At 37.7% G+C, this 11420-nt stretch overlaps 1 pseudogene; it reads right to left on the reverse strand.

Annotated features, from left to right (window-relative positions):
• Positions 1 to 5379: 5379 nt before the first annotated feature.
• Positions 5380 to 6657, reverse strand: LOC112296206 (heterogeneous nuclear ribonucleoprotein A3 pseudogene; annotated as a pseudogene).
• Between the last annotated feature and the right edge of the window lie 4763 nt (positions 6658 to 11420).

Consider the following 11420-nt stretch of genomic DNA (forward strand, 5'->3'; position numbering starts at 1 on the left):
TTCTGCCATGCTCCTACTATATTAAGCAACTTGTCTTGCTATTTACATTCCCCTTATTGTACACTTTAGGTTTTCTAAACAGAAATGTCTACATAATTTTGACCTTGCCATGATTGAAGATTCAGAGTTTCTGTGTTTGTTTTGATTACAATCCAAGGATTGAGTAACTTGACTCTCAGGTGGAAAGAAAACTATTTAATGAGAATTGTTTGTTCTGTGAAGCTTCTCTCAGCTAGAATACATTTCATTGGTCCTGGATCTTCCTATTGTGTGCAGTCACAGCTGATTGCTGAGCAAAAGATTGCAGTTTCTTTTTGCTTCTTAGTGATTTCAGATTATAGCATCCTGTAAATATAACTTTATTGCCTTTAGATGTCTATTGGAGATGCTCTATTTTTCTGTTCTGAAGATTTTGCCACTTAAAATGAACTGATGAAAAAGTTTTTATACCTACGGGGAGAAGGGAATTTTGCATGCAAATTGCATCTTCATTAATACATTTTTTGGGCTTTTGACTGTATTAGGTAATATATTAATGGATTTTCCTAGACAAGAAGTTTTTCTTGGGGGGGGTGCCAAGAATACATTTTGTTAAATAGTAGTTTATGGTTTTTCTTTTATTACACGGAGTGTTACCAGTGTGTTAAAACATATTCATATAGGAAGAGGATGTATATTGTACTATCCACTCAAACTTTGGTCACTTTTTCTTATGGAATTTCCCTTTGTCCTGGCCATTATAATTTGGTAATGAGGTGTAACTTGTTTATGCATAGTATTAAGTATGACAGTTATGAAGTCATAAAACTACAAAATTTTGGTTTGTGCTACTACTCTAATGTGGGTCCATTTAATCTGATCTTAAATAATTTGCAGTCTTAAATCACTATAAAATTTATACTTTATTTTGCCAGTTATTTCCAAAATGTATTGTTATACCTAATGTCACTTATGTTCTACGTTAACATTCACTGTAGGATAATTTCCTGTTCCCCTCAAACAAAAGTCATGAAAGTGTACATGAATAATATTTTTAAAGAATAAATTTCTCTAACTAAATAACAGTATTTTTGGGTTTTACCCCTTAGTCATATTTAGATTAGTTCGTTGAATTTCAATTATTCCATTTTGATGTTTTCTTAGGAATAGACTATTTTTAATGTGTTTTCCAACAGTAAGTACTTTTTTGTTTCTGGGTATATCATACTATAAAATGATGCTACTAACAAAATGTTACGAATTTAGAAGTTGGTGTTCAGAACAGCCTGACTGCATCAGTCTGGGTCTAAGAGTATAAACACCTAGAGTGGTGCCTCCATGTGTATTTTTCTGCGTTTTTCTTTACTTAGAAGCTAGATATACAGGAGCAAAGCTCCAAATCAGTCCCTTTGGTCCCCTGCCTCATAACCAACTGGATTAGAGAACATTGTTCCTGACATCCGGGCAGTTTAAACAGATTCACGAATATAGGCCTTTTGAGAAAAACGAACCAAAGAGAAGCTAAGATTCAATCTTTAAGAACAGAACCAGAGAGAGAGCCACAGACTACGTGGGTCCACTGTGGGAGGTCACATTGAGTGAGGACAGGTATAAATCCTAACAGCATATTTTCTGTTATAGTGAAAAGAACAGTTAGCTCTTTCAGGAACATTAGACTAGGTGCTTTATTTATCCTGTCAGGGCTTCATTTTCTTTATCTGTGAAATGAAGGCATTGCCTTGATTTCCGATTCTCAAGTTTCAAATTAAGCATGGTTGGTATTATACTTAGAGACTTAGTATATTTTACAGATTTATGTTGAATCCTTAGATTTATTTAGAAGTACATTTTTCTGGAGAGGGGGACTATCTTTCCTAAAATATCCTTAATACTTTACAGGTGCTATTCAGATAGCTCCTAAGAAGTAAACTCTTGCAAATTTATTAAACCAAAACTTAACAAATTTTTGTTACGTATTTAAACAGACCTTCTGTTCTAAAGCACATAGTTATGGGCAGTAAACAAGATGTACACTGTTGTTTGAACATACAAAAAATATATTCATGATAGTTTACAAAAGGGAAGATTATGAACAATCAGAAATACCCTAAAAGGCTATTGTTGGCTAAAGTAGGTTTCATGGATTTACTCTACCACCCGTGATTATATAAAACATTAGATTCCTGTAATCTTGCTGACAATGCTGCTTTCAGCTCTGTTAGAAATGGTCAGTGGAGCAATTTCTGATTATTTTAAAGCTTCTATTTTGATGGCATCAGTCCTTATCTCTGGCTTTCAGATCAATTCAAGACAAGAGTAGTTAAATATAGCACCCGAAGGGATTAAAGATAATTAACTACATTAAGTTGAGGTGAGTAATTCAACTTCCGGGTGATGTTACGTGGATGGAACATACATGGTCCAATATATTTTTGCTATTTTTAAAAAAACGTATCCACTGAGGATTTGTTTTTTCATAGCAATTGCTTTTGAAAATAGAATCTCAAATATTTTTAAGTCACGGGTATGGTGCTTTAAACCCTCATAAGCAAGGTTAAACCTTTGCATACATATTTGTAGTTCTGAACTGAGGTCAGCAGATGGCAGTAGTACACAACACAATTGCTTTTTTTCTTGGTTTATGCTCTTATAAGTATACTGTAATTATCAGAAACCCTTGAGAGTTTTAGAATTCAAAATTTTCCCAGTTTTGAAAATAAATTTCATAATACCCACAATGGGGCCTGGGACAGCACCCCATAGTCAAGTCATTTTTGTAGTAGGAAATCAGGTATTAGTAACTGAGTTAAACTGTATGGCTATAGGTCAGTTTTTGTCACAAACAGGAAAAACTAGATGGTCAGACTTTTTTTTTTAATCTCAAAATTGCTGATAAGGAATTGCAGACCTGTAATTTGTGGGGTGGGGGGACACCAAACAACTAACGTCAGATCTAGTATTTTCCTTTTAATAAAACACCTAATTTTTTTTCTCTCATTGCTTAGTTTTGGTAGAGGTAACTCAAGGCTTTCTGTAAAATTTACATATTTGAAAGAAAAATTCAAGGAATGCTTAGAACAGACATAATTTAAACGGCAGCTCTAGAAACATTATTGAATTCTGAAACACAACTGCTTTCCATTTTATCTCTATTAGCATAATTATTCTGTGTAAATACCATAACACATTTATGACTAGCTGCAGTCATGCCATGGAGCTGAAACTGGAAAACATGGTATTTGGCTGCCTGTCACTTGCCAGAACCAATAATCAGAGACAAGGGTAGTATCTTTATTGGGTGCTTTATGGCCTGCGATCTGAGAAGAGGGTGAGTTATGCGCCTTCGAAAACCGTCTCAACATTTCATCTCAAGCTGACCTTTTATAAGGAGAAGAAAGGGTAGGTAAGAGGTTTGGGGAAAAGGTTAATTGGGTGAGAGTTGGATTGTACCATGATACCATCTGCATCCACTTACAAACCCAGCCCCCTGGGACACAAACTTTGAGTTGCTTGGACCTCCTGGAATCATGCTTTCCAGTTCTGGAATAATGGCTTTCCACATGCAGTAATCATTTAAGCCTATCAGCTAAGGCTAAAATCTTTAACTCTTGAGTTCTTTATCAGAGCCAGTCATTTACTCATTTAACAAACCAGTGAATGATTCTTCCAGGCACACTAAGCCAGGTGCTGGTTACATAAGAGGATTGATGGTGCAGCCCTTCTTGGAAAGACTTAATCTTTTGGGGAGATGGGACCTCAGAGTAGGGTAGGGACTTTGGCCTTGTTGCACACAGTCACTTGCATAATAAAGAAGCCGGTAAGTCAATTTATCAAGGCTCACTTGGGAGCCCAACTCTAACTCCACTGCAGTTCAGGTTGTTACGCTGATCTGCCTCCCATTCTGGGGTGTCAACATAAGAAACATCCAAACTTGTCAGAATTTTTATGAGGTTATTTGAGCCAAACTGGTGACAACTGCTGGGAAGCAAAACCTCAATGGACTGAGGAAATGCTCTGGAAAATGGCAGTTTTGCCTCTTATTTTGTACACTACAATCAAAAGAAGAGGCATAAGGGCATTGCATATAATCCATTGGTCTTTTATGTGGGTGGGTACAGGATAGTTAACAGTGAATTAACATGGTAATAACAGTGACAGGAATTTGTTTTTTCTCTATAAAGACTGAGTTTTGTCGGGAGATTCTAGCCTAGGGATGTGACTCTCTGCCATAAATTGCATTTTAAAACTTATTTCCAGACCATTACATGTGGTTACTTTAGGTCTCTCAAGTTTGTAAGGCTGCCAATGCAAGCCTTCCCTGAGCTTGTCAGGTTTAGTATGTGGCTCCTTTTTGTCTACATGTCCCTCTGTTCATCCTAAGTCATTCCAAAGGATGCATTAATGACCATCCTTTTGGTTCGATAAACAAGGTCTCATGATGCTGCGAAGTCTTATTCCTAAGAGAAGTGTCAGTGTGAGCATTTGTCTTGCTGAAGGATGGACCATTGGGGATGGGGAAGGATTGTAACCTTGGGTGCAAGTCTTAGGCCAATTTTTTTTTTTTCCTCTAAAGTGAAAGGTAAATAGGAGGCAACTAGCTCCTATGGGCATTTATTAAGAAAAACATTTCTAACCTACCATCTATCACAATCCAGGTTTTGTTGCCTACCTCAGTTTTCTATATTTTGCATTTAGTATAACATTCACTTATAGTTTGAGGGTATGCCATATGTCTTTTCAGTTTCCATAATCTGACCATGAGGCGGCTTTCTATTTACTATAGCCCATTTACTTCCCATTGAAAATACTCATGTACTATTATTAATTTGACTTCTGATAGTTGTACAATTGAAAGCTGTAACCTTAAGGTTTAATCAGGGCTGAAAGTTGTAAGAACATGATGCTTTAAATTACAATTACCATCTAAAAAATTCCAGAGGCCCCAAGGACCATAAGAGTTTTATAAGTAAGTTTTCTGTGTGTCAGTTGAAGTTACAGGTGGCCGTGTTTTTAGAGTTACTTCGGTTTCTGTCAGGATAGTTAGTAGTCTTTGTTAAGTTAGGGGGTAAGCACACTCAGGACAAAGTACCTCCTTTTAACTTATAAACACATCTTCCTTTTGCAATAGCATTCTTCCTTTTTTTTTTTAATTTAAAAATTCCTTAATTTTTTATTCCTGTACCACTGCCACAAGTTCATAGGGCAATATACCTGATGTAATGAAAAGAAAAAGACAAAGCTACGACAGATGAATGTACATCTAATTGACACTACATGGCATTAATATCTGTGCTGTTTGCAAACTGGCTGTGATGGTCCTGAACAAGAAGGGTTTCCTGTTTAAGCTGCAGTAACGACTATGGGTGATTGCTCCTTCTGTGGCAGAATTTTACAGTTTCTCTAGTGCATTTGGGACCACTGTCTCAAAGTAACCTGCAGCTTTCCTGACAACTCATTGCTCTCTCCCGATAAGAACGGTAGCCCTTTTCTGCTCAGTTTTTAGAACCTACTACCATATCCACCACTTCCACCACCAGATCCATAGCCACCACAGGAGCTGCCTGAGCTGCTTCCACCAAAACTGCCCCTTCGTGGGTCCATAATTTGACTGCTGTTGTCCACTGTAATTTCTAAAATCATAGTTTCCACCACCACCGTAGTTGCCAAGAAAATTCCCCTCTTTGTTGTAACCATCATATCCACCAATATCTTGGTTTCCATATCCTGGTCTACCACCACCATAGGCTCCCCTACTACTATAACTAGGACCAGTGCCATAGTTGCCATCATCACCTCCAAATCCGTTATATCCAGCATCACTTCTTCCATAACTACCTCTGCTGCCACACCACAGCCTCTTCTTCCACCAGAGTTTCCTCCACAACCCATGAAGTTGCCAGATCTACCTCAATGGCCTCTTTCCAGTAGACTGTATTTAGTATTTAGAAAGGGTCTTTTTCACTTAATAATTATGCTCATTAATAGTGTGGTATTTCTGAACAATTTTATCAACTATCATGATCATCAAAAGTTACAAAGCAAATCCTCTTTTTTTTCCCCACTCTGCCTATCTTCCATAACTTCTGTGATTTCAGTCTTGCTGTACTTTTCAAAGTCGTCTCTCAAATTATATTCTGTATCTTCTTTAATACCACCAACAAAAATTTTCTTCACTGTTAGATGGGCACCAGGCTTTAATGAATCCTCTGTAAAAACAGCTCTCTGATTCCACTATATGCCCATCAACCTTGTGTGGTCAAGCACACATTGCTGCATCCACCTCTTCAACATAGGAATAAGTCACAAAACCAAAGCCCCGGGAATGTTTTATTTGGGGGTCTGGTCACCGCACGATCTTTGAGCATGCCCCATTTCTCAAAATATTCGCTTAAACTATCATCTGTAGTTTCAAAGCTCAAACCACCAATAAACTGTTTTCTCAACTGCTCTGGTTCCTTTGGATCATAGCTCTCCATTTTGAGACCAGACTTGCCTCTTTCAACTAGATTTCAATCCATTTCTTCTAAATTTTAAAACAAATCATAAAAAGTATTAATGATAATAGAAAGGTTTTTTTATATACCTTCAGCAATCAACATTTGGGCTCTATACGCAGAGTTTGAGAAAAATCTATAAAGAACAAGTATAGTTAATGTTAGATAAAGACAAGGAAAGTTTAGTATTTGTAGGTATGGAGGTCTCGGTGATGTTTTGGGATAGCTGTCTCGGATCTGTGGCTTCTCATTCTCGGGAAGTCTTTGATCTCAGCTGTAGGTGGAGGCAAGTATCAGATAGGAGCAGATGGCCCGTTTGTGGTTAGGCACCTGATAATGTGCCTCCTAACAATCTTGGAGAGTGAGTCTTTTAATTAATGTCTTTTCCAATGGTTGTAAATTGCAGGCTTTTAATCATTGTCTCTTGGAAGCACACTGAAGTGTTACTAATTTATTAGTTTTTATAAGCTGGTTAATGAGCCTTGATAATAATGCAGAATGTCTCCTTTTAGTAAAGTTGATTCGTATGTCCCTTCATCTAGATTCGTAAGGTGGCTGGTGACTGTGTTTACCATAGATCTCAGGTTGATGAGCACTATAAGGAGAGGTTTTGGCCAAGGGAGATTAAAAGCTTCTGAAAATTTATCTTACTAGGTTTTAATTGTACCATTTGTCTATTCTACAATCTAGAGAACTAGGGGTGATAGGCACAATGAAAATACTGTAGAATAGGCCAAATACTACAAATGGGTTGCATTGTTTGTCTAGTAAAATGAGTCTCATGGTCATTAACTCAGAGGGAATTCCCTAACTGGGAATTAATTAACTATACATATATTTTTAAATAATTTACCTGTCATTAAAGCTGTTGCTTTCCTGCAAGGGAATGCATCAACCCATACAAAATCATAACTAGTACATTTTTTGTATTCTTGAGATAGTGGCACCTGGATAAAATCCAATTACCATACCTCAAATGGATCTAAAGGAAGTGGGAAATGTCTTTGGGACCCATGGAATGATTTCTCAGGGTTATATTTGTTCACATAGAACATCTGTTATACACTTAGTGAGCAGTAATATTGTTTATTCCATGAGAACATCTTTTAGAATGCCAATGTTTTAGCCTCATGTACATGTTAAAGCAGAAGTAATTAAGTCCCTATAGGTAAAATTGGTTTCTGATTGGGTCCAAGCCATATCTGTTTGCCGGGAACAAAGGCTCCCCCTTTTGTTGGGATACTGTCTTTTCCTCTTCAGCCATCCATTAGAACTATGAAAGAATCTTTTATTGATTTAATTGGAAGCAAAGACCATTCTAAGGTGTGGGAAATTTGGCTGTTTAATGCAGCCTGTCTGGCTGCAGCATCAACTAAATAATTTCCTTTTGCTTCCATGGCGGCTTTAGAGAGCCCTGGAATTTTGATAATTGCCATTTTTTTCAATTTTTGGATGACATCTCATCATTTTGGAGTCTACTATCCATTCTTTATGGCTGGCCCTGAGAAAATTAAGAAGCCTTGCTGCTTCAACAACATTCTAAAGTTGGGAGCTACACCAGAGGCATAGCTATTATCATTGTAAATGTTGGCAATTTGATCTTTGGCTAAGTCTGAGTTAAAAAAATTAGGCTTGGGCAGATCTTATTCAGGTAAATAAAAACTTCCAGTTATGTCCACCATGGAAGTTATTGCATATTCAGCTTGGTAACTTTCCTGTTTATCTTTCAAAGATCCATCTGTAAACCAAACTAAGTTAGCATTGTCAAGGAGTTTCCTATAAACCATTCCTAGGAACCAGAAAGTGTTCAGTATGCAAAATGCAGTCATGGATGTCTTTATCCTGTAAAGAAAGTAGCATAGTTGCTGGGTTAAGATTGTTATATCAAATTCAAGTAAGATTAGGTTCAGAAGGGAAGAGCCAGTAGACTGACAGGAGTGTTGAATGTGATAAGAATTCAGTGGAGAGTCAACAGAATGAGGGACATAAAAAAAGGAGAGCCGGTAACTATCTGCTTGCTTACACAACGTGTCTACAGCAGAGATGGCTGTCATGCAGGGAATGAGCTGACTATATAATAACCTATACGTCTATGATGATCACTGAGTTAAAACTTCTAAAAGTATTTTCTTTATTTTGATGTATAAATGTTAGAAAATTTATAATTAAGGTGTCCCAGAGTGGAACCTTTAGATAACTCTTCAGAGATTTTATAGTTTGTTGTCCTCTGTTTTACTGAATTGGATCAGGTCAATTTGATTTTAATAAGACATACAGAGTCTGGACCATAAATAAAAGTTTGGAATCCAATTGCCACAATATCCAGTCAAACCATGAATCCTCTAAGCTGCGTTCTTGCTTTTGGAAGAGGAAAAGATAGGATTCCTGTCAATTTTTCAGTGTTAATTAGGAGCCCATCTTCAGATATTAGGTAACCAAAGTATTTTTTACCTGGGTTCAACAAAAGCAGGGCTTGTCCTTTGATACCCCGTGTCCCATCATTTCACTAACTGCACTTATGAATGTCACCCATGACCTTCATGCTGTTAACCCAGGGGTCAGTTCTTTTATTTATGTATCTACCTATTTATTTATCTATCTATTTTTAGAGAGATGGGAAGGAGGAAGAAAGAGGGAGAAACATCGATCAGTTGAGAAACACTGATGTGTGAGAGATACATCAATTGGTTGCCTCTCACCCACCCCCAACTGGGGACCTGGCCCCCCAACCCAGGCATGTGCCCTGACCAGGAGTTGAACCAGTGACCCTTTGGTTCACAGGCTGGCACTCAATCCACTGAACCACACCAGCCAGGGCAAGTGGTCAATTCTTAGTTATCATATCACTTAGCGTATCAGCAGCATTTAACTGCAGATTAATTTATCCACTGTGAAGTGCCTTTTAAACTTAGTTTACAGTATTCTACATTCCCCAGATTTTTCTTCTATTTCATACAGCTTCGCTGCTTTGTGGGTGTTTTTTTTTTTCTTTTCTATTATTCTTTAACCTTCTGACCTCTTAAAGTTGAGGTGCCAGAGCTCAATTCGTAGGCCTCTTGTATCTGACTTAGTCCTTTATGTTTTTCTTGTGCTCTCATTGACTTTCAATGCCATTGATATGCTGAAAAGTCCATTGCATATGTGAATTATGTCTCCAACCTGGGGAATTAATGAGTGACTATCTTGTGCTTTAACTGCATTATCTCAGTACAACTACCCTCTAAGCCAGGGGTCAGAAAACTTGGTAAAAAGCCAGATAGTAATCATTATAGGCTTTGCTGGGGGGCTCTTAAGGTTTTGTTCCATGTTTTTCTTTGAGGGTTTTTTTTTTGCAATCTTTAAAAATGTAAAAGCTATTCTTAGTTTATAGACCATACAAAAAGAGGATGTGGGCCACATCTGGCCTGAGTTGTCGTGTGTTGAACCTTGCTATAAACTATTACAGGGTTTTTGTATTACCATTTTATAGACGGAGAAACAGGTACAAAGAGGCTAAATAACTAGCGCATGGTCACCAGCCATTATGTGATGAAACTAGTGTCCCAGTAGGCATCTGGACTCCAGAAACTTCTTAATCACTGCATGATAGTGTCTAGAAAGTTAAACCTGTGTCTGCGAAGAGATAAACTAACAAAGAGCTAGTGGTTTATGCCCAGAACCTCCAAAAGTCTCAGAAGTTGGCGGCACTAGATACTTTGAAAATAGGGCATAGTAGATTGTTTAAAAGTCTATGTATGAACAAAGCCATTTAGCCATTCCAGAATCCTGTCCCCAACCTATGCTGGCCTTTCCCACACCTGTAGGAATCTTGAGGCTTAGGCAAGGCTGAGTGAGACAGAGGGGCCTAAGAATCACATACCACACATGATGGAGGCAGGAAGGAAAGGCTATTCTGTAAACAGAAGGATGGAAAGAGCCCTGATCCTTGGATTCCAAGATGCTTGAGGCTCTGCTTCTATACAACCTGTCAGAAGACCTAAGTACCCCTCTCTGGGGAAACAGATCAGTCAAGACCAAGGGCAGAGGTGCCTGCAATTGCTAACATCACCATCTGCACAGTGAACTTACACTGAACTTCAACAGTCAGGAAAACACTCATTCCACAGAACTCTTCAGGTGCTTTCTTGCTCGAGTAAGAATAGACTAGACATTTCAGGAAAGCTTTCAACATGAAAGGTGGAGATCAAAACAAAAGGGAAGGTGGAAGCAAAAGCTACAATACAGGAAGCAAAAGAAAACTAAAAATACAAAAGCTGTTTGGAGAAAAATAGACATACTGGGAGCAATCAGATTATGAAAAATATTAAACAAGAAAGATTGAAAAATAAAATATTGAGTAGAAAGACTGGATATCAGGTTGAGAAAATGTGCATAAAGTCAAGCAAAAAGATGAAAAGGAGGAAAGTATGAGAAGGAAAAGAGAAGGAAATTTGAGGTTCAATCTAGGAGGTCCAACCTCCAACAGTAAGTTTTAGAAAGAGAGCAGAGAAAGTGCAGGGGAGAGAAATGGCAGGAATATAACACAGGAAACTTCCCAGACCTGGAGAACAGGGCTGCCGGATCAAAAAAACACAGGTGCCCAGAGTAACTTATTTAAAAAGGCTCGTCATTGTTAAATTTCAGAAATCAGGATATGAGGGAAAGCTTCCAAAGGGTTCCATGGAGGACCAAAAAAATCACCTAGAAAAGATAAGGAATCAGAAGATCATCTATCTTTCTAAAAGCAATGCTGGAAGTTAGAAAAGAAAACATAATGCCTGTAAAGTTTTGGGAGACATGGTCTCCAGTATAGAATTCTAGGTGCAGTCAAAGGATCAGGTAGAGTAAGGACATTTTTAGATATGCAAATTCTCAGAAAGCTTTCCTCTTAGATGCCTCCATTGAGAAGTTACTCTCTGCCAAAACGAGATTATAAATGAGGAAAGAGGAAGATATGGCTCTAGGAAA

The sequence above is a fragment of the Desmodus rotundus genome, chromosome 3 (genome assembly GCF_022682495.2).
Source record: "Desmodus rotundus isolate HL8 chromosome 3, HLdesRot8A.1, whole genome shotgun sequence".
Taxonomy (NCBI): domain Eukaryota; kingdom Metazoa; phylum Chordata; class Mammalia; order Chiroptera; family Phyllostomidae; genus Desmodus; species Desmodus rotundus.